The 23,013-nt window shown below is 54.9% G+C and overlaps 2 long non-coding RNA genes across 2 annotated transcripts in view; one reads left to right on the plus strand and one right to left on the minus strand.

Annotated features, from left to right (window-relative positions):
• Window positions 1-6,333, plus strand: part of LOC131507880 (uncharacterized) — a 39,930-nt gene extending 33,597 nt beyond the window's left edge. Inside the window, exons 4-5 of the long non-coding RNA XR_009259771.1 lie at window positions 1,611-1,714; window positions 5,251-6,333. This is a non-coding gene — a long non-coding RNA (uncharacterized LOC131507880). The remainder of the gene's footprint in view (window positions 1-1,610; window positions 1,715-5,250) is intronic.
• A 12,784-nt stretch (window positions 6,334-19,117) lies between these two features.
• On the minus strand, window positions 19,118-22,944 carry LOC131507882 (uncharacterized). Its single transcript, XR_009259773.1, has 2 exons — window positions 22,814-22,944; window positions 19,118-20,933 (listed from the first exon to the last, which is right to left on the minus strand). It is a non-coding gene; the product is annotated as an uncharacterized LOC131507882 (long non-coding RNA).
• Between the last annotated feature and the right edge of the window lie 69 nt (window positions 22,945-23,013).

Here is a 23,013-nt window from a genome sequence, read left to right on the forward strand (position 1 = left end):
TGGGCGTCCTTTTCCGTTCTCCCCGAAATTTGCTCTCAGTCAGCGTCAACGCTGGGGAAAACGGTGCGCTGTGCTCCAGGGAGGTCAGAGATGCACATCCCCCCTGCTTTAGCAGGTCCGCTGGGATGCTCCTGCTCCCCGTGGGCAGGGAGGGACACGCACGCTGTTCCTGGAGGCCTGTCTGCGGTGGTCCACGTGGGGACAGCCGGGGCGGGGGTGGTGCCGTGTCCACACAGTGGGAAAGGATGTAACCCACAAGGGGACCCTCTGGCCGTCTGTTGTGATGGGAACCCATGCGTGACAACAGGGGTGAGCCTTGTAAATGCGGCATTGAGTGAAAGCAGCCAGACTCGGGGGGTCGGCGTCCACTTCTGTGACGTTCGGACGACAGGCCAAGGGCTCCGGGTTTGGACGCGCGGTGGGTGCAGAAGCACTCGGTGCAGCCAGCCGCCGTGAGTTCACGGTCCGGATCCTGGTGCCCTCGGGGCGCTGTCCTCAGGGAGGGCACAGGGGCCTCTGGGGGCCGGCCCTGTTCTGCCTCTTGATGCTGGCGGTGGCACTTCTGTTCCCCATACTCTTGCGCACGCGGATTCTACCGTGTCTGGACTCAGTTGTGGCCCCTGCCACTTCGTGCGTTGGGAGTCCTAACCCCCAGGGCCTCGGCACGTGACCTCCTTTGGAGACAGGGTCTTTGCCGTTGGGGTCGTCGGGGTGGGCCTGATCCTGCACGACTGGTGTGGTTGCAGAAAGGGCAAGTTTGGGCGCAGAGCTGGACGTGCGCAGGGGGCGCGCCCCAGGAAGGTGACGGTAGAGGTCTCCGGAGGTGCCGGCAAACCCCATGCCTCGGGGGGAGGGAGGCCTGGGACACGTTCCCCCTCACAACCCGCAGACGCAGGCAACCTGCCGCCACCTTGTTCCGGAACCGCCGGCCTCCGGAGCTGCCAGACCGTCGAGTTCTGTTGTTTCCGGCCCTCAGTTGGTGGCACCTTGTCACGGCTGCTCTAGGGAACCAATGAACGTGCAATAGAAAAGGAAAAAGAGAAAAAGAAGCCTTGCACTCAAGTCTTGGGCCACAGCACTTCTGATTTAGGCCATGGTGGACGGGAGGACCCATACCCCCAACCCAAACCCCTCGTGTCATTCTCTCTGCCACCTGTTTTGGTTGGCGAAGCCCAGAAGAGATCTCTGTTCCCCACAAAAGGGCCACGGTGGGTTCAGAGAGGAACCCTCAGGGCTGACTCTGGGTTCAGGGCCACCCGGTCTCCCAGAATTCTGCTCTGGGGGGTCAGAAGCTGCTGTCTCTCTCCCTCTCCTGGTGAGACCAGGGGCGTCTGCTTAGCATTAATTGCGTCATGAGTGGGATTAGACATCGTTTCTAACAAGGGCCTTTTATGCCTGGTGGGAGAGAGGCCTTGGAGTCTGGCCGGAAAGAAGTGCATAGGATGTGGTGGGGGCAGACCCCTCCCAGTGCCCTTTATGACCGTTCATGGGTCAGGGCTGGGGCCATCACTAGCTCAGCCCTGCCGTCCCTCGGCCCCCTGGCGGGGGTGGAGACTTGCAGGTTCAGGAGGCAGGGACCCTTGGCCACAACCCCCGGTCACCACTTACAGGTGCCCTGTGTTCGTCTCCTGGGACCACAGGCGGGGGCTTGAAGAGCAGACGTTTATTCTCTCACGTTCTGGAGGCTGGGAGTTCAAGACCACGGCGTGGGCAGGTGGCTTCTCCGGAGGCCTCTCTCCTTGGCCTGTAGACGGCTGTCTTCTCCCTGTGCCTTCACGTGGTCGTCCCTCTGTGTCTTTATGTCCTGATCTCCTCTTATAAGGACACCTGCCATACTGGATCAGGGCTCATCCAGGTGACCCATTTTTTTTTTTTCCAACGTTTTTTATTTATTTTTGGGACAGAGAGAGACAGAGCATGAACGGGGGAGGGGCAGAGAGAGAGGGAGACACAGAATCGGAAGCAGGCTCCAGGCTCCGAGCCGTCAGCCCAGAGCCTGATGCGGGGCTCGAACTCACGGACCGCGAGATCGTGACCTGGCTGAAGTCGGACGCTTAACCGACTGCGCCACCCAGGCGCCCCTTTTTTTTAAATTTTTTTTTTTTTCCAACGAGGTGACCCATTTTGACTTGGCTACCTCTTTTTTCTTTTTTAAGTTTATTTGTTTTGAGACGGGGGGAGAGAGAGCGAGGCAGAGAGGGGGACAGAGAGAATCCCAAGCAGACTCTGGGCTGTCGGTGCAGAGCCCGTGCAGGGCCCGAACCCACAAACTGTGAGTTCATGACCTGAGCCAAAACTGAGAGTCAGATGCTCAACTGACTGAGCCACCCAGGCACCCCTAACTTAATCGCCTCTTGAAAGACCCTACCTGCAAACACAGTCACATTCTGCGATATTGAGGGTGAGGGCTTGAACATGTGAATTTGGGGGGGGGGGACACAATTCAGCCCATAAACTCTTTAAGTTGTAGTTCATGCAGCCGTAAAAGGACGGTAAGAATGCCATCCGTGTCCTAAGGGGTGTCCCAAGGACCGTGTGCAATCCTTTAACTTCCGAGCGTCCAAGAAAGGGCATCTTCCGAGTGTGCAGACCAGACCCGTTTGCCACTCTCAGACCCCTTCTCTGCCCTTCCCCACCCTGCTCCGGCCCCGGAGGGCTGACCTCTGTGGACCTGCTCCCCCAGGCTGGCCTCAGACTTGCTGCCGGGCTCAGCCAGTGGGAGGCGCCCGCAGGAGACTGGAGGGTGGCCGAGAGAGGCCAGGGTACTTCTCCTTCACTCCTCCCTGCCTGGCCTTGGTTCTGGAAGGGCCTGTGCCCTCCTCTTTGGGTCACAGATCCTGTCCGGGGGCCCCTCCCTCAGCTGTGAAGTCCGTTTCCTGCTTTTGACCCTGGAGGACAACACCTTCTGTTGTGTGTTCCTCAAACCCAGCCCAGGCTTGTGCAATAGCCCTTTCCTCGAACCCCATTGTTCCCCTCTGAGTAAGGCTCCCATGCACCTCGTGGATCCTTCTCGAATGCCCGTGATTCTGGAATGACCCTATGCCCAGCTTAGAGAGGAGGTATTTAGGGAATGTTCCCTGAATCGAATTCATGATTTTCAAAGAGCCCAAAGCCCTTGGACTAAAGCATTTTAAAAATGCAAAGTTATATGATTATTCATATATTATTCATCCAGGGAGTCTTGGAATTGCTGTAGGCATAAGCTGCCTGGCTTTCTGGGGCCTGGTTGGTTTTCTGTAATGAAAGCGAATGCCCTTTCGTGTCCCGGCCTGAGGTTTCTTTACCTGGGTTTTCTGTATCACCACACTGAATGAGGAGGGCGGGGCAGAAGCTGCCAGAGGATAAGGAGGCCGAGAAGCCCAGGGGAAGGCGGTGAGTCCAGGTGTGACCCCCCAGGGGGTTGCGGTGGGGGTGAGCGTGGTGACCCCTTGGAGAGGAGAGGCACCAGCTCGTAATTCAAACGGGGAAGGCACAGAACCCCCCGCCGATCCACCTGCAGAGTGGCCCCCAGCGTATGCTTTCCAAAGGGGCGATAGGGCCAGGGCCCCCTCTGTCTCAAGGCCCCACAGTGACCCCCTTTGCCCGGGGAATAAGGTCTGAGGCCTTCAGATCCGTGTCCCGGCTCAGCCCTCCAGCTCACCGCCTCCGTGCTCCTCGCCTGCCCACCGTGCGACAGACCCCTCCCCGAGTTATTTGTGGCTTGCACCCTCGCCCAGGCTGTGCTCTCCGCCCGGGATGCTGTCGCCTGCAGTCGAAAGCCTCTCAAGATGAAGAAGAATGTCCGGGGTGAAAACGAAGACAAGCTGACTCCTTTGTGAATGACCGGGAGCTTCTGCAGGGAAGGCGCTGGTCCCGGAACAACGGGAGACGCCTGGCTCTTTCTGGCTGTGGGCCCACCGCCCTCTTCCCACTGACCCGGTGGCCCCCACGGTGGTCCTGGGTGGGAATCTCTGGCTTTAGAGTCAAGCAGACGTGGGGTCCAGTCCCGGCCCTGCCCCTTGCTAGCCGTGGGGCTCTGGGCAGTCCCTCAGTCTATTCATCTGGGAAATGGGGTAAGGATGCTCGTCGTACAAGGCTGAAGGAGGTGACTCATGGAAAGAGCTGGCCCGCGGGTGGCCCACAGGACTCACTCCAGAAACGGCCCTGGCTGTGATTTTAGGGCTGGTGTTCAGGGCTGGGGCTCCGCTGGGATACCTGTGTTGAGGCGGGTCTGGGGTGGGACCTGTTGTACAGAGTTGTGATGGTAGGGTTCTTGGACTGGAGGTCGGGCTGCGAGCGAATGACCACCTGGCATGAATTTCCGGCTCCTCAGGCCTCCCCAGATTTGGGGACAGTCTGTCGCCAGAGCCTGTGATGGGGCTGGGCTTGCCGGTGGCGAGCAGGGAGCCCCACACTGAGTCTGTTCTGTGCTGGATGCCCGGACACAGCGGCGTGACTCGAAGCCTCCGCCCCTGACAGCAGCTTGCCATCCAGTGGGGGAAGCTGATGTGCTCACGGACAGTGACAACATGGAGTGAGGGGGGCCCGTGGGAGGACGGGGATCACCACCCTCCTGAGGATGTGGGTGGTCAGGGCAGGCTCCTTGGAGGAGGTGACAGTGAACCAGCTTCAACTGAACAGCAGAGTGGGAAGGAGTTGGCAGGGCAGAGGGGCCCGGGAGCGTAGACTGAGTCACCTACAGACTCGGGCAGGTGGTGCGGAGTGCCGGGAGAAGGGCGGCGGGAACCTCCAGCACCTTGGTGGAAGTGGCCCGCGGGGGGCCTGAGGCTGAGGCCGCGGTGTCACCGCAGGCCCCCGAAGCCATCCCTCCAGGCTGAGCAAAGCCCACACTCAAACTTGAAAGAAGGGGGGTGTCAGCTGGGGACACCATAACGAAGCAACACAGACAGTGGCGTGGGGGGGGGGGGGGAGCGGGTGTGGATTAAAGAGCAGAGCTTCAGGCTGGGAAGTCCCAGGTCACCGGGTCACAGCTGCAGGGGCCTAGGAGCGTTCTTCGTCCTGGCTTTGCAGGCAGCTGCCTCCTTGCTGTGACCTCACGCGGCAGAGACAGGAGCATGCTCTCTTAGAGGGCGCAGATCCCGTCCTGGGGGCCCCCTCTCATGACCTCAGGACCCCATCACTTCCTAAAGGCCCCGCCTCCAAAGACCACCACACTGGGGGGTAGGGCTTCCGCATTTGAACTTGGGGAGACGGAACCCAGTTCCTGACAGAGGGGAAGACCTGACTCCCGGCCCCTTTCTCTCTTCTCAGGGCACCGCGAACCCCACTGTCTCGTGTGTTTGAAATCTGCTGATTTTACCAAACGTGATCAGACGCTGGGGAACGACTCCTGCCCCCGCCCAACCCTCCTCTCCCCCCCCTTCGCCCCCCCACCCCGTCACCCTGCTGGCCTCCAGCCCAGTTAAGGGGAATGTCCACCGCAGAAGGCCCAGTGCTTCAGAGAGGATAAAACACCCTCTAAATGCACATTATTGTTATTTTTATTACAGGCATCAGAGCAAAACCACCAGTTTAAAAGAGCTAATTTAGTTAGGTCAGGCATAAGTGCTACTCGAGTTGAAAACTCATTCTCCTTTGCGGTATTTTCTTTTGGGTATAAATCAAGAGAAGGGCTCTAAAAATATTTTTAGTATGAGTGGCGTTCAATCATCTGGTCAGTCACCTCTCAGCATACTTACCGACGGGGACCTCCGTGTGATTCCCCCGACGGGCCTGCCCACAGGCCCGCCTTCCTCCCTCCACTCAAACCGTATCTGATTTCACCGGTTCCAAAAGGGAGCGGAGAACTCCACCGCCCACGACTGTGCAGCGCGGGGGAGGGGCTCCACTGCAGACCCACGCTGTGTGGACCTGGGGAGAGCTCTCCTGGTTACGTGGGGTGGGGGGGCTCCCGTGGGGTGGGGGGACTCCCCTCTCCACTCGCCTGTGCCTCCCCAGAACGGCCCTCCCTCCCCCCCACCCCACCCCCCAGTGGACACACAACCCAAGTCCTCGTGTGAAAGTTAAATATTCCCGGGAGGCCAAACGCCGTGTACCAGGACTGGCGCACGGGCCACTCGGCTGCTGGCCCCGCCTGAGCCCGGGGTGGACGTTCCTAATCCATCAGGCTCGGCACCCGCTAAGCCTGCTCTCCGGCGGGGGGCCCAGGCAGACGCCCCCACGACCAGAGTCAGCCCGTGGGTGGGGACCGGCAGCCACCCCCACCTGAACCCCCGGTGGGGAAGAAGACCAGGACGAGGGAGAGGAAGGTGATGGGTGTAACCCACGACGTGTACAAAATTAAATAAACTGTGGCAAAATGCACATCACGTCAAAATTGCCACCTTAACCGGTTTTAAGCTTCCAGTCCAGTAGCATTAAGTACATTTATGTTGTGCAACTGTCACCCCGCTCATCTCCAGATCTCTTTTCGTCTTGCAGAACGGCAGCCCTGTCCCCGTGAAACAGCCACCGCCCCGTTCCCCCCGCTCCCCAGCCCAGCCCCCGGCATCAGCCCCTCGACTTTCTGTGTCTGAGTTTGACAACTCTGGACTCCTCGTGTCCCTGGACTCGTGGGGTTTGGCTGCCTTTTGTGCCTGGCTCATTTCACCGAGCACCGTGTCCTCCGGGTCCGGCCATGTCCTAGTGTGGTCAGAATTTCTGTCCTTTTTTTTTTTCCCTAAATTTTTGTTTGTTTGTTTATTTTTGAGACAGAGAGAGAGAGAGACAGAGTGTGAGCAGGCGAGGGGCAGAGAGAGAGGGAGACACAGAATCGGAAGCAGGCTCCAGGCTCTGAGCCGTCAGCCCAGAGCCCGACGTGGGGCTCCAACTCACGGACCGCGAGATCATGACCTGAGCGAAGTCGGACGCTTAACCGACTCAGCCACCCAGGCGCCCCAGAATTTCTGTCCTTTTCAAGGCAGAGTAGTATTCCATCGTGTGGCGTTTCCACATTTCGCTTGTCCGTCCGTCCCTCGATGGCCGCTCGGTCCGTTATGCTTCTGCACTTCAGCTGTGCTCCCTGAAGGGCCCCCCACGTCGCGCTCAGTCCCACAACAGCCTATTGGGTGGGTGTCAGGAGTAACAGTACTTGGGTTTTGAGGCCGTTGAGCGGTCCGGGATCCAGAAATGCACGATTCCGGACTTGCCAAGCCCTCTCCTCCTCTCGGGGCTCCTGAGGGCACCATACCCACTTTATTGCGGTGGCATGGATGCCCAGCACTGGGATGTGGGGCTCTTGTCAACGCTGGGGTATTGCCTGCACCTCAGAGTCTACGCCCCTGTGGGTCCTTCTTACTCTCGAGTCCAAGTCTTGGGCTCGCCTGGAGGAAAACGGATCTGGGGAAACCAAGTCACGGGCCATTTGCCCACGCACCGCCTGGACAGCACAAGCCACAGGCAGATTTGCACGGCTTTTGATGTCCCGGGCTCACCTGTCCTTTGTTGTGGACACTTGAGTGGGCCCATAGCAGTCTGTCACTGTGGCTCTGATTTGCATCTCCCCGGTGACCAAAGGTGTTGCACAGCCTTTCACGTGCTCGATAGCCACTTGTCCACCTTCTTTTGGTGGAAGGTCTGGTTCAATCCTTTTGCCCATTTTTTAATTGCTTTTTTCTACCCCAGTCTTTCTCTTTTTTTTTTTTTAAGAGAAAGTTTTAAATGTTTATTTATTTATTGAAAGAGAGAGAGAGAGAGAGAGAGAGAGAGAGAGAGAATCCCAACAGGCTCCATGCTACCAGCACAGACCCCCATGCAGGGCTCAAACTCACAAACTGTGAGATTATCACCTGAGCAGAAATCAAGAGTCAGTCCCTTAACTGACTAAGCCACCCAGGGGCCCTCCAACTCTTCTTAAGTTTTAAGAGTTGTTTATATATTCTGATCTCTTTCCTTCACCCTATTGAATTGTCTTGGTCAACAACCAATTACCCTTGACCGTAAGACTTTGTTTCTGGACTTTTCATTCTGTTCCATTGGCCTATACGTCTGTCTTTCCATGAAGGCCTCACTGTCTGGATTACTGAAGCTTAGCCGTAAGTCGAGATCGGGTGGTATATGTCTTCCAACTTTGTTCTTCTTTTAAAACGTTGTTTTGGCAATTCTGGGTCTTTGGCGTTTCCGTATAAAATTCAGGATCCGCTGGCAAATTTCTACAAAAAAGCCCGATGACATTTTGGTAAGGATCGCATTCACCTTGTAGATCGATTTGTGGAGAAGGGTCATCTTGACAGTATTGCGTCTTGCAATCCACAAACAGGGAATGTTCCTGCATTCATTTACATCATCTTTAATTTCCTGTGGCCACGTTGGTAGACTTCAGTGTAGGTCTTGTACCTCTTCTGTTAAATTTCTTTTTTTTTCATTAAAAAAATTTTAAGGTTTATTTTTGAGAGAGAGAGAGACAGAGTACAAGCTGGGGAGGGACAGAGAGACAGGGAGACATGGAATCGAAGCAGGCTCCAGGCTCCGAGCCGTCAGCACAGACAGAGCCCGATGCGAGGCTCAGTCTCTGTGAACCGTGAGGTTATGACCTGAGCCGAAGTTGGACGCTCAACCAACTGAGCCACCCAGGCGCCCCTGGTAAATTGATTTCTAAGCGTTTTACTCTTTCCAATGCTATTGTGAATGGAATTATGATCTTAATGTCATTTTTAGGTTTTTGTTGCTAGTATATAGAAATATAATTGATTTTTCGTATATTGATCTTACATCGTGCAGCCCTGCTAAACTTGTTTACCAGTTCCAATAGTGTTTTTGAGCATCTCTGGGGATTTTCTACATAAAGGATCATGCCATCTGTGACTAAACATAGTCTGATGTCTTCATTTTGAATTATATTTTAACGTTTATTTTTCAGAGAGAGCACCAACGAGCGAGGGGCAGAGAGAGAGACACCCGAAGCAGCTCCAGGCTCCAGGCTGTCAGCACAGAGCCTGATGTGGGGCTGGAACCCACGAACTGTGAGATTATGACCTGAGCCATGATGCTAGGAATGCTAGGATTTCTAGGAATGTCTCGGTATTCCTTTACAATCTTAAAGTTGCGGATGATTGGTGATGATGCTGCCTTTTTCATGCTTGATTTCAGTAATTTCTGTTTCTCTGGTGCTTTTTCTGTCTAGCTAAAAGCTTGTCAAATTACTTTTTTAAAGAACCAGCTTTTTGGTTTCATCGATTTCCGCTGTTGCTTTTCTGTTTTCTATCTCGCTAACGTATGGGCTCATCTTTCTTATTTGCTTTCTTCAGCTTGCTTTGGGCTTAGTGTACTCTTCCTCTTCTGGCTTCTTTGGTTGGAAGCACAGATTATTCAAGACCATTCTTTTTTCTGACTTAGGCATTCGAAGTTCTCAGCTTCCCGCTAAGCGCTGTGTCAGCTGCATGACACGCGTTTTCATACGTGGTGGGGACTCTCATCTGCTTTGAAATATTCTCTAGTTCTCTTGTGATTTCTTCTTGACCCCTTGAGTGACTTACAAGCGTGTGGCACGACTTTAAAATATTTTGGGTTTTCACAGGTCTTTCTGTGGTTACTATCTAATTGAATTCCGTCGTGGTCAGAGATCGTGCTGTTTGTGAATTCAGTCTTTCTACATTTATTGAGGCTCATTTTATGGCCTGGCCCACGCCGTGTCCTGGAGAGTGGTCCACATGTGCTTGGAAGGAAGGCATGTCCCGAAGTCACCAGGTCCCTTACCCCGTGTGGTCAGTAATGTCCTCCAGGCTCCTGCATCTTTGGGGATTTGAAAAAATCACCAGTCTTGTTCTAGAAGTCGTCAGGAGTGGCGTGTCAACGGCTTCTGATGCTGTTGTTGAATTGTCTATTTCTCCTTTTAATTCTTTTGGTTTTTGCTTTTCTTGTATTTTGGCTCTGTTATGAGGAGTGTGTGCATTTGTAAGTTTTATATTTGCCCCATGTGTTGACGCCCTTATCATTGGGCAATGGTCCTCTTTGCCTCTGGGAATAGTTCCTGTCTTAACATTTGTTTCGTTTGATACTAAGGTGGTTTCTCCTGGCTCTCCCATGGTGATCGTTTTCGCAGGGTGTCCTTTGTTCCATCCTGTTACTTCCAACCTGCTCGCGTCTCTGAATCGGAGATTTGTCTCTTGTAGATGGTGTGTATTCACATCTTACTTGTCCAGTCTGCCCATTTCTTCCTTTTGATCTGAGTGCTTAGACTATTCACATTTAATGATAAGTTGAATTAGATAAATTACTTTACCTTAATTAAATTAAAACTTCGTTTACGGGATATTGACATTTTCCATTGTACTGTTTTCCCCATGTCTCCTGAATTTTTACTGTTGTTTTGTCTGGTCCTTCTGATTCTCTTTTACTGCTTTCCTTTGTGTTAATAAATGTTTTTAGTGACCCCTTGTAATCCCCCCTTTTTAAAAGACGTATACTGTGAATTATTTTCTTAGTGGTTATTCTAGGGACTGCAAAAATGCATTTTCGCTTATTTAAATCCACCTCAGATTAACACTAGCTTCCTTTGTTGGGGGGGGAGGGGCAGAGGGGAAAGAGAGAGAAGGAAAGAGAGAGAGAGAGAGAGAGAGAGAGAGAGAGAGAATCTTGAGAATCTCAAGCAGGCTCCGTGCTCGGCGCAGAGCCCGAGGTGGGGCTCGATCTCAAGACTGTGAGATCATGACCCGAGCCAAAATCAAGAGTTGGATGCTTAACCAACTGAGCCACCCAGGTGCCCCTTGACTGCTTATGTCTTTTGGAGAATTGAAAATATAAGGAAAATGCATTTATAGAGTATTTTATATTAACACTCATAGTTACCATTTCTGCTTTATTTCTTCTTGTGGGTTTAAGTTGTCGTCTGGTGCCAGCTGCTTTCAGCCTAATGGACTTCCTTTAGTATTTCTCACAAGACAGGTTTGCTATCGATAAATTATCAATCTTTGTTTATCTGGGAATGTCTTTATTTCACCTTCAGTTTTGGAGGATAGTTTTGCTGGATATAGAGTTTTTAATTTGCCGTTTTGATCCATTTAGCACTTTGAACATGTCATTCCACTGCCTTCTGGCTTGTTTTTTTCCTGATGAAAAGCTACCTGTTAATATGTTGCTCCTTGGTACACGAAGAGTTGGTTTTCTCTTGCTTCTTTCATGATTTCCTCTTTGTCTTTCTATGGTTTGATTATGATGTTTGTAGGCGTATATCTCTTTGTATTTAACCTACTTGGGACTTTTTGAGTTTCTTGGATTTAGGTTAAAGATTTTCATCGATCTGGAAACATTTTGGCCAAAGTTTTTTTAAAATATATATTCATTTTTGAGAGACAGAGTGTGAGTGGGGGAGGGGCAGAGAGAGAGGGAGACACAGAATCAGAAGCAGGCTCCGGGCTCTGAGCTGTCAGCACACAGCCCAAAGTGGGGCTGGAACTCACGGACCATGAGATCATGAGCTGAGCCGAAGTCGGACGCTTAACCGACTGAGCCACCCAGGCGCCCCTCAAGTTTTTTATTTAGCCCCTTTCTATCTCTCTTTCAGGACTCACATCACGCATATCGTTGTGTTTGATGTTATTCTTCACAACTTTGAGGCTCTGTTCATTTTTGTTCAATCATTTTTTTTTCTCTCTGTTCTTGATATTGGATAATTTTCATTACTCTGTCTTCAAGTTCATGGATTCTTCTGCCATGTCAAGTCTGCAACTGAGCCTCTCCAGTGAACTTTCCTCATGATTGCATTCTTTAACTCCAGACTTTCCATTTGATACATTATTTCTTTTCCATTTTTGTTGATTTATTATTGTCATACTTTCCTTTAATTCTTTGACTATACATACACCTATATATACACTATATATATATCAGCTGCTATGAAGTCTTTCACTATCAAGTCCAACTTCTAGGGATCTCTGGAGACTGAAGACTGCTCTTTTTTTGTCCTTGACTCTAGGTAATATTCTCCTGTTTCTTTGCATTTCTCACTTTATCTGGTTGTTAAAAACTGGACATTTTAGGGGCGCCTGAGTAGCTCATTCGGTTAAGCGTCTGACTTTGTCTTGGGTCACGATCTCACACTTCGTGAGTTTGAGCCCCTTGTTGGGCTCTCTGCTGTCAGTACAGAACCCGCTTCAGATCCTGTGTCCTCCTCTCTCTTTTCCCCTTCCCCTCTTGAGGTCTCTCTCTTGAAAATAAATAAAAAATAAATAAACCTTTTTTATTTTTATTTTTAAAAATTTTTTTTAACGTTTATTTATTTTTGAGACAGAGAGAGACAGAGCATGAACAGGGGAGGGGCAGAGAGAGACGGAGACACAGAATCCGAAACAGGCTCCAGGCTCTGAGCTGTCAGCACAGAGCCTGACGTGGGGCTCGAACCCACGGACCGTGAGATCATGACCTGAGCTGGAGTCGGAAGCTCAACCGACTGAGCCCCCCAGGTGCCCCTGTTGTTGTTGTTTTTAAATTTATAACCTTTGAACCCGTGTCTGCCTCACTTAGGGATCGGCCAGTATTTGATCAGAAGTATTCTCAAACACCATGAGTTAGTAAACCTTCTACCCTCGATCAAAGACCTTTGTGTGGGCAGAGGAGCACGTTCAAAATCTAGGCATTTTCAGGTCTGCCTGGCTTTTGCTTTTCACTGGGCTGTTCATACTTCCTTTGTCCACACACATGGCCTTAGGGTCAGTCAGAAGTCTGTGGCTGGCTTGGGCCCTTCCCAGGGGCACACAGCCTCAGCCATTCTGTACGGCCTCCGGGCCAGTCATTCCCACTGTCGCTGCTGGTAGGCGTGGATGCCACCCATTGCTCCAAACTGAGCGAGTCCCTTTACCCCTGGCACTGCAGCTGCTGTGCCCATGGCCACCCCTCCCCGCGGAGCCTTGGCCTTCCCCGCTGGGAGGGTGCTAAGGGACGAGCCTGGGGCCTGCGTGGTGCAGACGCTCATGGTTCCTACCTGAAGTGCAGCAGTCTTCAAGGACGGACACTGCTTCAAGGATAGACACTGCTTCGATGGTTGCCTGTTCTTGATTTCCAGCGTGTGGAAATGGCTGTTTTCGTCACTTTGCGCGGTTTTATAATTGACTTTTGGGAGGAGCATTTGCCAACCTCTTCACCTGGCTACAAGTCGAAGTTCTGCCTCCCTGGAGTGCACTTGTGACTGGAAACGTGGGGCAGAGCTGAGGGTGGTCAGAGGGCAGGGTCGGAGGTAGGGGAGAAGTCGCCGTGAGGATGTGAAGGTTGGTTGGGATGGACGAGATTCATTTAGCCGAGGAGGAAAATGGCGGTGCCCATGGGGAAAGGGATTTTCCCAAGTTCTTGAAGCTCAGTCAATGGAAAGCTGACACTGGAACCTGGCCCTCCTGACTCCCAACTCAGTGCTCCTTCCCTCCTGCCAAATTGCTTCAGTGGTTGTCATTTAGAAGTCTGAATCCCTAGGAGTTTTCAATGTGACAGATCCATCCATCTCCCTCCCTCCCTCCCTCCCTCCCTCCCTCCCTTCTTTCCTTCCTTCCTTCCTTCCTTCCTTCCTTCCTTCCGCCCTTCCTTTGGTCCATGCATCCATCCATTCATCTATCATCCATCCATCTTCCTTCCTTCCTTCCTTCCTTCCTTCCTTCCTTCCTTCCTTCTTTCTGTCCTTCCTTTGGTCCATCCATCTATCCATCCATCCATCATCCATCCATCCATCCATCCATCCATCATCCATCCATTTTCCTTCCTTCCTTCCTTCCTTCCTTCCTTCCTTCCTTCCTTCCTTCTTTCCTTCCTTTGGTCCATCCATCCCTCCTCCCATCCATCCATCATCCATCCATTCATCCATCATCCATCTATCTTCCTTCCTTCCTTCCTTCCTTCCTTCCTTCCTTCCTTCTTTCCTTCCTTTGGTCCATCCATCCCTCCTCCCATCCATCCATCATCCATCCATTCATCCATCATCCATCTATCTTCCTTCCTTCCTTCCTTCCTTCCTTCCTTCCTTCCTTCCTTCTGTCCTTCCTTTGGTCCATGCATCCATCATCCATCCATCTTCCTTCCTTCTTCCCATCATTCTTCCGTCCTTCCTTTGGTCCATCCATCCATCCATCCATCATCCATCCACCTTCCTTCCTTCCTTCCATCCTTCCATCCTTCTGTCCTTCCTGTGGTCCATCCACCCATGCATCCATCCTCTTCCTTCCTTCCTTTCTCCCTCCCTCCCTCCCTCCATCCTTCCCTCCCTTCCATCCATCCATCCATCCGTCCAATATTTATTAAGTGCTTACTGTGTGCCCAGCACTGTGCTGTGCTGTGAGGATAAGTAGAGAACAAGAACTGACATGACCCCAGTGTCACGATCCTCATAGTCTCAGAGTGGCGGCACTAGCCTCAGGAAAGGACCTTGCAAGATCCATTTTGAAGAAATATCCCACACTTCTCTGTTAGTCTTAATTAAGGCAGTTCCCCTTTCCAGGGAAAACAATGAGTTTTAATTAACTTCCGAGCTGAAACCCTTCAAACCGTGATTTCAACCAAGTATAATTTGTGGAAAATTTTTATTTATGGAAAAGTTTTAAGTGTGTAAAGCATTTAAATAAAAAAAAATCAATTGTCATATTCAATAGTTTGGTAGCAAAAAATGTCATTTCTGGAATGAATCTCAAAGGCAAGCTTACTGTGAGTTCTCTTTCAAAATATTTAGTGAGGTGGATGGCTCTAAAAACAACTCCTCTAGATGAATGTATGACCCTGAAGCCCTTGGCCTGACACAGAGGGAATGTGGCGGAATGTGGTGGAAACAGCACGGCTTAAGACACTTGCCAGCTGCTTGCGGCTGCCTGTGTGATTCCAAGGAGCCATATGGGAACTGAAAAATTCAGGAAAGAATCTGGATGCTTTGTCCACACAACAAATAATTGGATATTTGGAAATGAGATTTTGGACTGTATCTTGAGTCTTCCTCTGGGAATTCCTAAATACAACCCCAGAGGGATTCATGGAATTTTTAAAATCTCGTCTTTCTCTCGTCCTCCTCTATTTTTTCCCCTTGGGTGATCTCATTCGATAGTCATCTCCAAATCTTGTCTCCAGCCCTGATCCTCTCCCAGGCACCATTTCCAAAGGCCTCTAGAGCCTTCCTGCCAGCTTGCCAGTGATGAGGAGGGCTCACCAAATGTCCCTGGGCTCCTGCGTTTGCCAGCCTCCCTACGGGAAGTTCAGGCCATGAACCCGGGCTCTGACCGATGGGATGTGAGTGATAGTGGGGTGACCTCCAGGCCCAACCCCAGGAAATGTTCTGTGTGTTCTCCGGCTCTCTCTTCTGCCACAGGGACCTTGCAGGCTAGAGGTCCCAGAGGGCGGAGATAGAAGTCGGAAAGGAGGCGCCTGACCTGCATCAGACTTTGTGAATGAATGCAGTGCCCCTTTCTTGGGTTTCCCCACCGAGATTTGGGGTTCGTTTATCACGGCAGCCAGCCTAGCCTCGCTTGGCTGATAGTTCCAGGATGTCCCACAGGCACCCTGGAGACAACGTGTCCAGAGTTGAGCAGCCATCTTCAAATTTGTTCCCTAACTATGGAGTGACATCAATGTTCTCCCAGACGCCTCTGAGTCTCTTTGGATTCCGTGTGTCGCCTCGCATGGGAGGGGCCCGCCTGCGTTTCCTCCTCCCCACCGCGTCTGCTCACAACCTGCCGTCTCTCACCTGGACCCACACCATGACCTCTGCTGGCCCGGTCTCTCTCCCGAGCTCCGGCTCTCAGGAGCTGCCAGCATTGCCATTCTGAAACACAAATCTGATTATGCCGTTCCTTCTCTCAAAGCCCTGTCTCTGTCACCTTGGAAGAAGGCACCAGCCTGGCTTCCCCCCCCAAGTCTTACAGTCCGTCCTGCATGGCCAGGCCGCTTGTCCCTCCCCGTGTGCACCGTGCACCTTGGTCTTTTGTCCCTTGCAGATGCTGCGGTCTGTTTTACTTCGTCTGGGTCCCAGCTCGTCATTGAACACCCGCCCAAATGTATTTTTCTCTTCGCCAACACCTCAGGCAGAATAAATTCTCCCTTCTTCCTTCTGCTGTTCTCAGCACATCATTCCAGAGTAGCCTGTGTTCTTGGGTGTTATGCAGGCAAAGCGGGAGGGAAGGACCGCAGGGTCAAAAAGTTGGGGGGGGGGGAAACGGAATTAGTCAAAACCGAACGTTGTTAAATGCAAATGGCACGTGACCCTGAGAGGCGTGACCAGCCACACATCGCAAACTGCACGTGAGCATCTGGGGGGCACCTCGTGGGGCTCACGTCCTGGGGAAGTTGTCATGTTATCTATGCCCTCGCGTCACAGATGGGGAGACTGAGGCCCAGAGCACGCAGCTGGCCGGCGGCCAGGCTGACGGTGGAAGAACAGGACTGCAGGCGGTGGGGGTGTGTGCTTGCGGGGGGCGGGGGGGCTGGGCAGCTGGCAGAGGACCGCGCCTCCCGTCAGGCCACCTGCCTGCCAGCGCCTGCTGCTCCCGGCCCTTGCCCTGCGAATGCAGACACACTGCGCCCCGGGGTGGGGGCACTTGGGGGACTGGGAGGGTCTTCCCTAGGGATAGTCCACACTGCGCCCCAGCCAGGGCACTTGGGGGCCTGGGGGGGGGACTTCACCAGGGACAGTCCACACTGCGCCCCGGCTGGAGGACACTTGGGGGACTGGGAGGGACTTCACGGGGGACGGTCCATACTGCGCCCTGGCCGGGGGGCACTTGGGGGACTGGGAGCATCTTCCCTAGGGAGGGTCCACGCTGTGCCCTGGCCAGAGCACTTGGGGGACTGGGGGGGACTTCCCCGGGGACGGCCATGGACCATCACCGCATCGATGGGTGAGGCGTGGTCATGCAGACGGACCTCCTGTGGGTTGTCTGTCACTGTCCCACGTGAAGACCTTCTTCCTGCAACAAGAGAAGAAAATAGCCACCGCCGTCCAGATGCTCTTCTGAGCGTCCTACAGACACTCCTTCACCTGCACGACAACCTGTTCACAGGTGCCACGGCCGTTCTCAGTGACCCCGAGGAGACTGAGGCTCAGAGTGAAAGCAGTGACTTCTGCAGTGACCCGCAGGGCCGGGACCGGAGTTCAGGCCCTGGCCTCGCTCGCGGCCACCACCGTGAGCTCCTCTCGCCCCACCAAGCACTCACCACACTCTGGCAGGTGCTTTCCAGCACCGCCTCTGAGGCGGGCACTGTTGACGGCCCTGCAGCCACTTCTGAAACGTGACCAGCAGCGCCCTGTGCTGGAGATCGCCACTCTCTAGCTGTGCGCTCCAGGGCAGTTCACTTAGCCTCTCTGGGCCTCAGATGCCTTGCTTCTAAAGTCGGGATAATGGTGCCCCCAAAACACTGGGCGCATGGGAGGCCCCTCGTATGGTGCGCGTGGGGGACAGGGGGTGGCGAGGGCCAGTCTGAGAAGTGGGCCCCCAGAGTGGCTGCAAGCCTCCTTCCCTCCCTTTTGTCCCTTCCCGCATTTCCTGGCCTCCTACTGGGCCCGGGCCTGTGCACTTGGCTTCAGGGGAAAGACTCCTGGCCTCTGCTGTCTTTCCCAGCTCCTGGGAACCCCAAGGGTGCTTTCTGGCTGGTTGTGCGTTTCCTCCGCAGGCCAGCCCTCCTCTCCTCTACCCTGCCCTCCAGAATGACCACAGTGGGCTCTTGCCCCTACAGACTGATGGGGAAACCCCTCTTCCCTGGGAGCCCGGGGGCCACTTTCTGGGGCCTTCCCTGGTGCCCATTAGATGATGAGGTACCGTCCCGCTACGGGGAGCTGAGGGCGTACTTTTAAGCCACACTGCAACCCAGTAAGAAGGGGTGGCCCCTGCACTGGTCGGAGCTGGTCGCCGCCCCACTCTCCGTCCCCATGGTGCTTTATGCATGCACACGGAGAGGTGGGGAGCAGTGCGGCTCGGGGCCAGCCCCACGCCTGTGCCTGCCTGCCACGTGCCCTCTGGGAGCCTCGGTCTCACTGGATGTCAGTGGACTTGATAATCGTCCCAGCCCCATCCCGGCTCCACAGGGTTGGGGGGATCCGTGCACGTGGAGGCCAAGGAGGAGGGGCCCGGCAGACAGGACGGCGCCCCAGGCCTCCCCCACTCATGTGGGGCATGGGGAATCACGGGTTCTTTAGTCACGTGCCTGGGGTCACGGCCCGCCCCCACCCCTTGCTGCTTGTGGAAGCCTGGTGCTCAGCAAACACTTGATGGACGGAGGAAGGAAACACGCCTGTCGCACTGCGGTATCTGTGCGTCTATGAGAGAGAGGAGCCCGGATGGCTGGAAACGGTTGTCACCCTGGTCTCTGCCGGGCTCTGGCCTCCTGCTTGCTTGGCTTCTCACACACCAGGGGTTTGGCTGGCCCACAGCGGTGGCACCCCTGGGAAAAGAGATCCCTGCCTCCACCAAGAGGCACCCACAACCACCACCCCAGCTGCCCAAAGAACTGCCAGCCCCCCCCCCCCCTCCCGTCCCCGCCACCGTCTCCCTTCTCTGTTGGGATTGGAGCAGCCACAGTGTCTCCCTGTGGGGCCTTTCCTTCCTTCTCCATCTGGACTCGTTTTTCTTCAGTCTCCGGGTCAGACTTCTGTTCCTGGCCTGAGTTAAAGTCCCGTCCAGGCGTCCTTGACAACTTGATAATGGGATGGCTGTGCTCGATCTTTCTCCTGAAAGCCCTCACCTCAACCCCTTGTCATTTGCTGAAAGTCATTAGGAGACGTTTCTGCCAGGCACCGCAGCCCCCCCCCAGATGTGGCTGCTCCCCTCCCCACCCCCCAACTCCCCACCCTGCGGCTTATTTCTGCCCCCCTGCCCCTGGCAGCTCCCCCCTCCACCTGGAAGCCCTCCCTTCCTGACCTGGCATCTTCCCCCCACCCCTGCAGCTTCCTCTCCTCACCTGGCAGCTTCCCCCCTCCCCCCCCAAGCAGGTGCAGACTTCTTAGTTTTGCTGGAGGCCAGGCCAGGGGCGGCTGGGAGCACAGCACAGGGGAGGGGCTCCCCTCTGTAGAACCTGGCACCCCAACAGCCTGTCTCCTCAGTCTCCTTCCTGCTGGGTCCCCAAGTGTCCCCAAGAGCATTGCTCATGGGTTCCTGGTCCGTCTCTGAATCAGGCCCGTGCGGGTAGTTGCCCAAGCTGAGCTCTGTCGCATTTATAAAGATAAATTAAAATACTATCACTAGAGACCTTCAATAATTAAAAAAAAACTGAGCCTTTTAATGAGTAAGTGGTCTGATTGAAACTTGGAGAGAAGAAGTCTTTCTGCTCCTTTTTGAAGGGGACGCATTGCAATGGCGGGAGGAATCAGTCTGGATCTTGAAGCTGAAGGGTTTGGATGGAGGCTCAGTGGGGCCCCCACTCACCTCTCAGGAAAAGCACCGTCTAGTGGGTCCAGCCATGTGCCAGGCATCTGGCGTCTGTTTTTTCATGAATCCTCTACCCACTCAGGTCAAGAGATCGTTGGCATTTGTCTGAAGTTCCCCCAGGTGATTCCCACGTAGAGCCCAGGCCTTGAACCGCTGGGTCAGCACGGTGGCTCTCAAACTTGGGGGACGTGTCAGAACCAGCAGGGGACACATTAGAACACAGATCCCTCGGCCCCATCCCAGAGTTTCCGGTTCGGTGGGTCTGGGGTGGGGCCTGGGAATCGGCATCTGTAACCGGTTCCCAGTAATGCTGACGCTGCTGGTCCTGGGATGACACAGAGAACCAGGGGGTCGGGGTCGTGCTGGTGAGGCAACTACAGACACAGAGAGGTGAGGCGTGTCACTTAGGACACCCCACTGGCACATGGGGACGTGGGCCTTGGAACCCTTCGGATAGATTGCTGAACCCCAGGTCGGGGAGAAGGGAACGCCCTCTCTGTAGGCGCTATATAGGTACTAGGTAGACAGGAGGTTCGACGAGATCTTTCTTCTAGAACAATGCCCTGCCAGAGTAGGCCCAACAGCTTATAGTCTTGATTATGTTTGTTCTGTTTCCTGAAGGATCGGTTGAAGACCAGCCTTCTTCCCTCGGCCCCCGGCGGCTCTTCCCCTTCCCGAGGGGGCCAAGCGGCCGTCTCTGAGGTACCCACCTCCCCCCTCCCAGGAGCAGGGGCCGGGTGTGATCGGGTCCGGAGCCCAGTGCCCCGCGCGGAGCTGGGAACCAGGAGGCGGTGAGGGAGATGGCGAGGGCTGCTTCCCCGTCTCAGGACGTCTCAGGGTCTCAGGGTGTCTGGGTGTCTCAGGGTGACACGCGGTGCTTCCGTCGCCCTTCACGCCCACGCCGGCTGAGCGCACGTCCACCGCGGTGGCGCCGCAGACGCTGTCCCCGCCGTCTCCCGAGACTCCTCCCCGTCGGGATGTCAGACAGGGTGCCTGACTACAACCTGCCACCCTTCCTTGCCGCCCGTCCCCATGTCTTTCTCCTGCACCGAAGCCCCCGGGGTCCCCGAGTGGGTCACTAACGAGGGTGAACACAGGTCGAACAGGTGCTGGGCGCGGGTTTTCCTCCACCCCCCGCAAGTCCCCTGCCTCCTTCCCCGGGCCCAGCCACCAAGGCCTCTCTGGACTCTGGACAGGGGCCTCCTAGGGAGCTAGCTTCCTGTACTGTCCTCACAGGGGGACAGATGGCTCTGAAATGTCTCTGGTCTTACTCCCCTGCTTAAAAGCCCCCAGCGACTTGGTACCAGTCTGCGAATACAAATCAAGCCGGCTGCCTTCCTCCCTGAGCCTGGACGGTGGCTCTCATGCTCCGCCCTGCCCCCCAGCTCTTCCCACCTTGCCCGTGGTTGGCTCCTTCTCTGCTCAAAGTTCCCCGGCCCCTTAGTGACCCCTTCACCTCCGTGTGCTGACTGCCGCATTTTCTCCTGGGTACTTACTACTGTCTGAAAAGAACTTTCCGCGTTAGGACAGGGGCTCCTCACCAGCGCAGGGGTACTTGTCTGTCTCCGCCATCACTGTGTCCCCGTGTCCAGCAGTGTGCGTGAGCTGCGTGAACTTGGGGATTCCCACGTCTCTGAGCTTTGGATTCGGAGAAGGGGTGAATCAGTCCCGCTCTTTTGAAAGCGTTGCAGCCTTATCGGGGCAGAGTCAACCAGACGACTGTTCTGGAAAAAGCACCGGGGAGGCATCCGCCAGCCTGCCTGCATTTCAGGCCTGGGGCCTCCCCCCCACTTCCTCGAGGACTTTAACCAAGTCACCAATAACGTGGGCCTCAGTTTGAGCCCGGGTGGTGGTGCTGATGTGCCCCTGGCCGAGAGGCTTCGTCTGTGCCTACAAGTGGTTAATGTACCCGTGAACCCGGCACGCAGACCACAAGTTACGCGGGATGGGGGAAGGAAGGCTGCCCTGGGGCCAGGAAGCTGGGGCTGGAGTCTGGAGCCTGACACGCTCTGGCTTGGTGAACTTGGCAGTCACTGCCTGGAGTCTATTTCCTCAGCTGTGGAAAGGGGATCATCAAACGTGCCCCACAGCCTGCTTCTGGGAATTATATACAATTACCTGCAATGTCGCCCCTTGTCCCCGAGAGCAGGTTCCTCCCCTTCCCCCACCCCCACCCCGTCTTCTTCCCCAGGATGCACTGGGTCCCTGGGAAAGTGTCCAGCATGGAGTAGGTGCTCAGTCATTTGTCACAGTCAACTTTTCTTGGGGACAATGCTTAGGGGCTCTTCTACTAAAACAAGCAGACAGACAAGGGGAGAAGCTCAGAGCCTGTGCGGCCCCCACCTTCACATTACGGCTGGGGAGGGGAGTGGAGACCAGGGTGTCGGGAAGGGCTCCCCGGGAACCGTCTAACCCGGGACACCACCCACCTCTTTTCTTGACTCCCAGCCACCGTGCTTTGTTTGTAAGCCTCTTCCTAGGCCCCTGTTTGCCTGTCTCGCCTCCCTCAGCCCTGCACCGACCCCTTCTGCTCTTCCCTGCTCCCTGTGCGAGACCACATGTTCCCACAGCTGATGGCTCCTGCTTCCCGTCCCCACCCGGGGACTGAGCCTGAGATTTAGAATCTGTCAGGTTGGGAATTTACACCATGGAGGGGAGGGCGAGGGCACATTCCAAGGGGGGAGACTTCTTAGACATCTGGCCCCCCCACCCCCAGCCTGGGCACAGACAGCGTGAGCCCCTGGGACGCTATCTGTTACTGGATAGGACTTCCGCCTGGGGGGAAGACAGCAGAAGACAGTGCTGAGGGCTGTTGCTCTTGGAGGCTGGAGGGAACCTGCACCCCCTCTCTCTTCCCCAGGTGTTTGAGGCTTTGCTCCCCTGCCCCGTTAGGCTCCCTCTCTGTCTCCCTCGCTGTCTGTCTCTCCCCCGCTCTGGACCAAAGAGACGCGCCTGGGAGGCAAGTGCGACAGAGACCCCTGAGGATTTTTACCTGACGCAGAGGCCTCTGGGGGAGGGGTGGAGGCAGGCTGGCCCCTGGCCCCGCAGAGGCTGCAAAGCGGGCCTCGCCTCAGAGACTCTCCGGCACCCGGACTCCATATTTTCCTGAGGCCAAGTTGTATGTAGCACGTGGAGGGTACTCAAGGTGGGTACTCAGTCTGTCTAAAGCAGCCCATGATCTTGGGCGGCGACTTCCTGTGTGCTGAGCCTCAGTTTCCCCACTCTTCGCTTCCGCCCGGCAGGCTCTGCCCTGGATGGGACCTCGCACCCCCCCACGCCCCCTCTAAGTGCTTCCACACCCAGGTGTCTGTCCTCATGTTCGGGGCTGCCCCCTTGGTGGCTCCTGGGCTTGGAGCACGGCCTTGCCCTGCCAGGACGTCCCAAAGCCTAAGGCACAGGCGTGGCTGCCCAGGAGTAGGTTGTGTCCCGGCGGCCACAGGGCCTTTGCAGTGCCTAGAAAGTCCCCTAGGTTCTGTCTACACTGTCGCCTCTTTAGAGGCCCCCGCAGAACACCGCACCACTTCCGCTCTGTCCTCGTTGTGGCTCTCTGTGACTCGGTCTGTCAAGGTGTCGGCACGGGTGAGGTCTGTCTCCCTCCGCGGACCACCGGCTCCAGGGCCTGGCGCCTGGCTGTTGTTCACCCCTGTGCCCCCCCCCCCCCCCCCCCCCCCCCGGGGCCTGGAACCGTGGCTGGCCCAGAGTAGGCGCTCAGTAAGTT

The sequence above is a fragment of the Neofelis nebulosa genome, chromosome 3 (assembly GCF_028018385.1).
Source record: "Neofelis nebulosa isolate mNeoNeb1 chromosome 3, mNeoNeb1.pri, whole genome shotgun sequence".
Taxonomy (NCBI): Eukaryota; Metazoa; Chordata; class Mammalia; order Carnivora; family Felidae; genus Neofelis; species Neofelis nebulosa.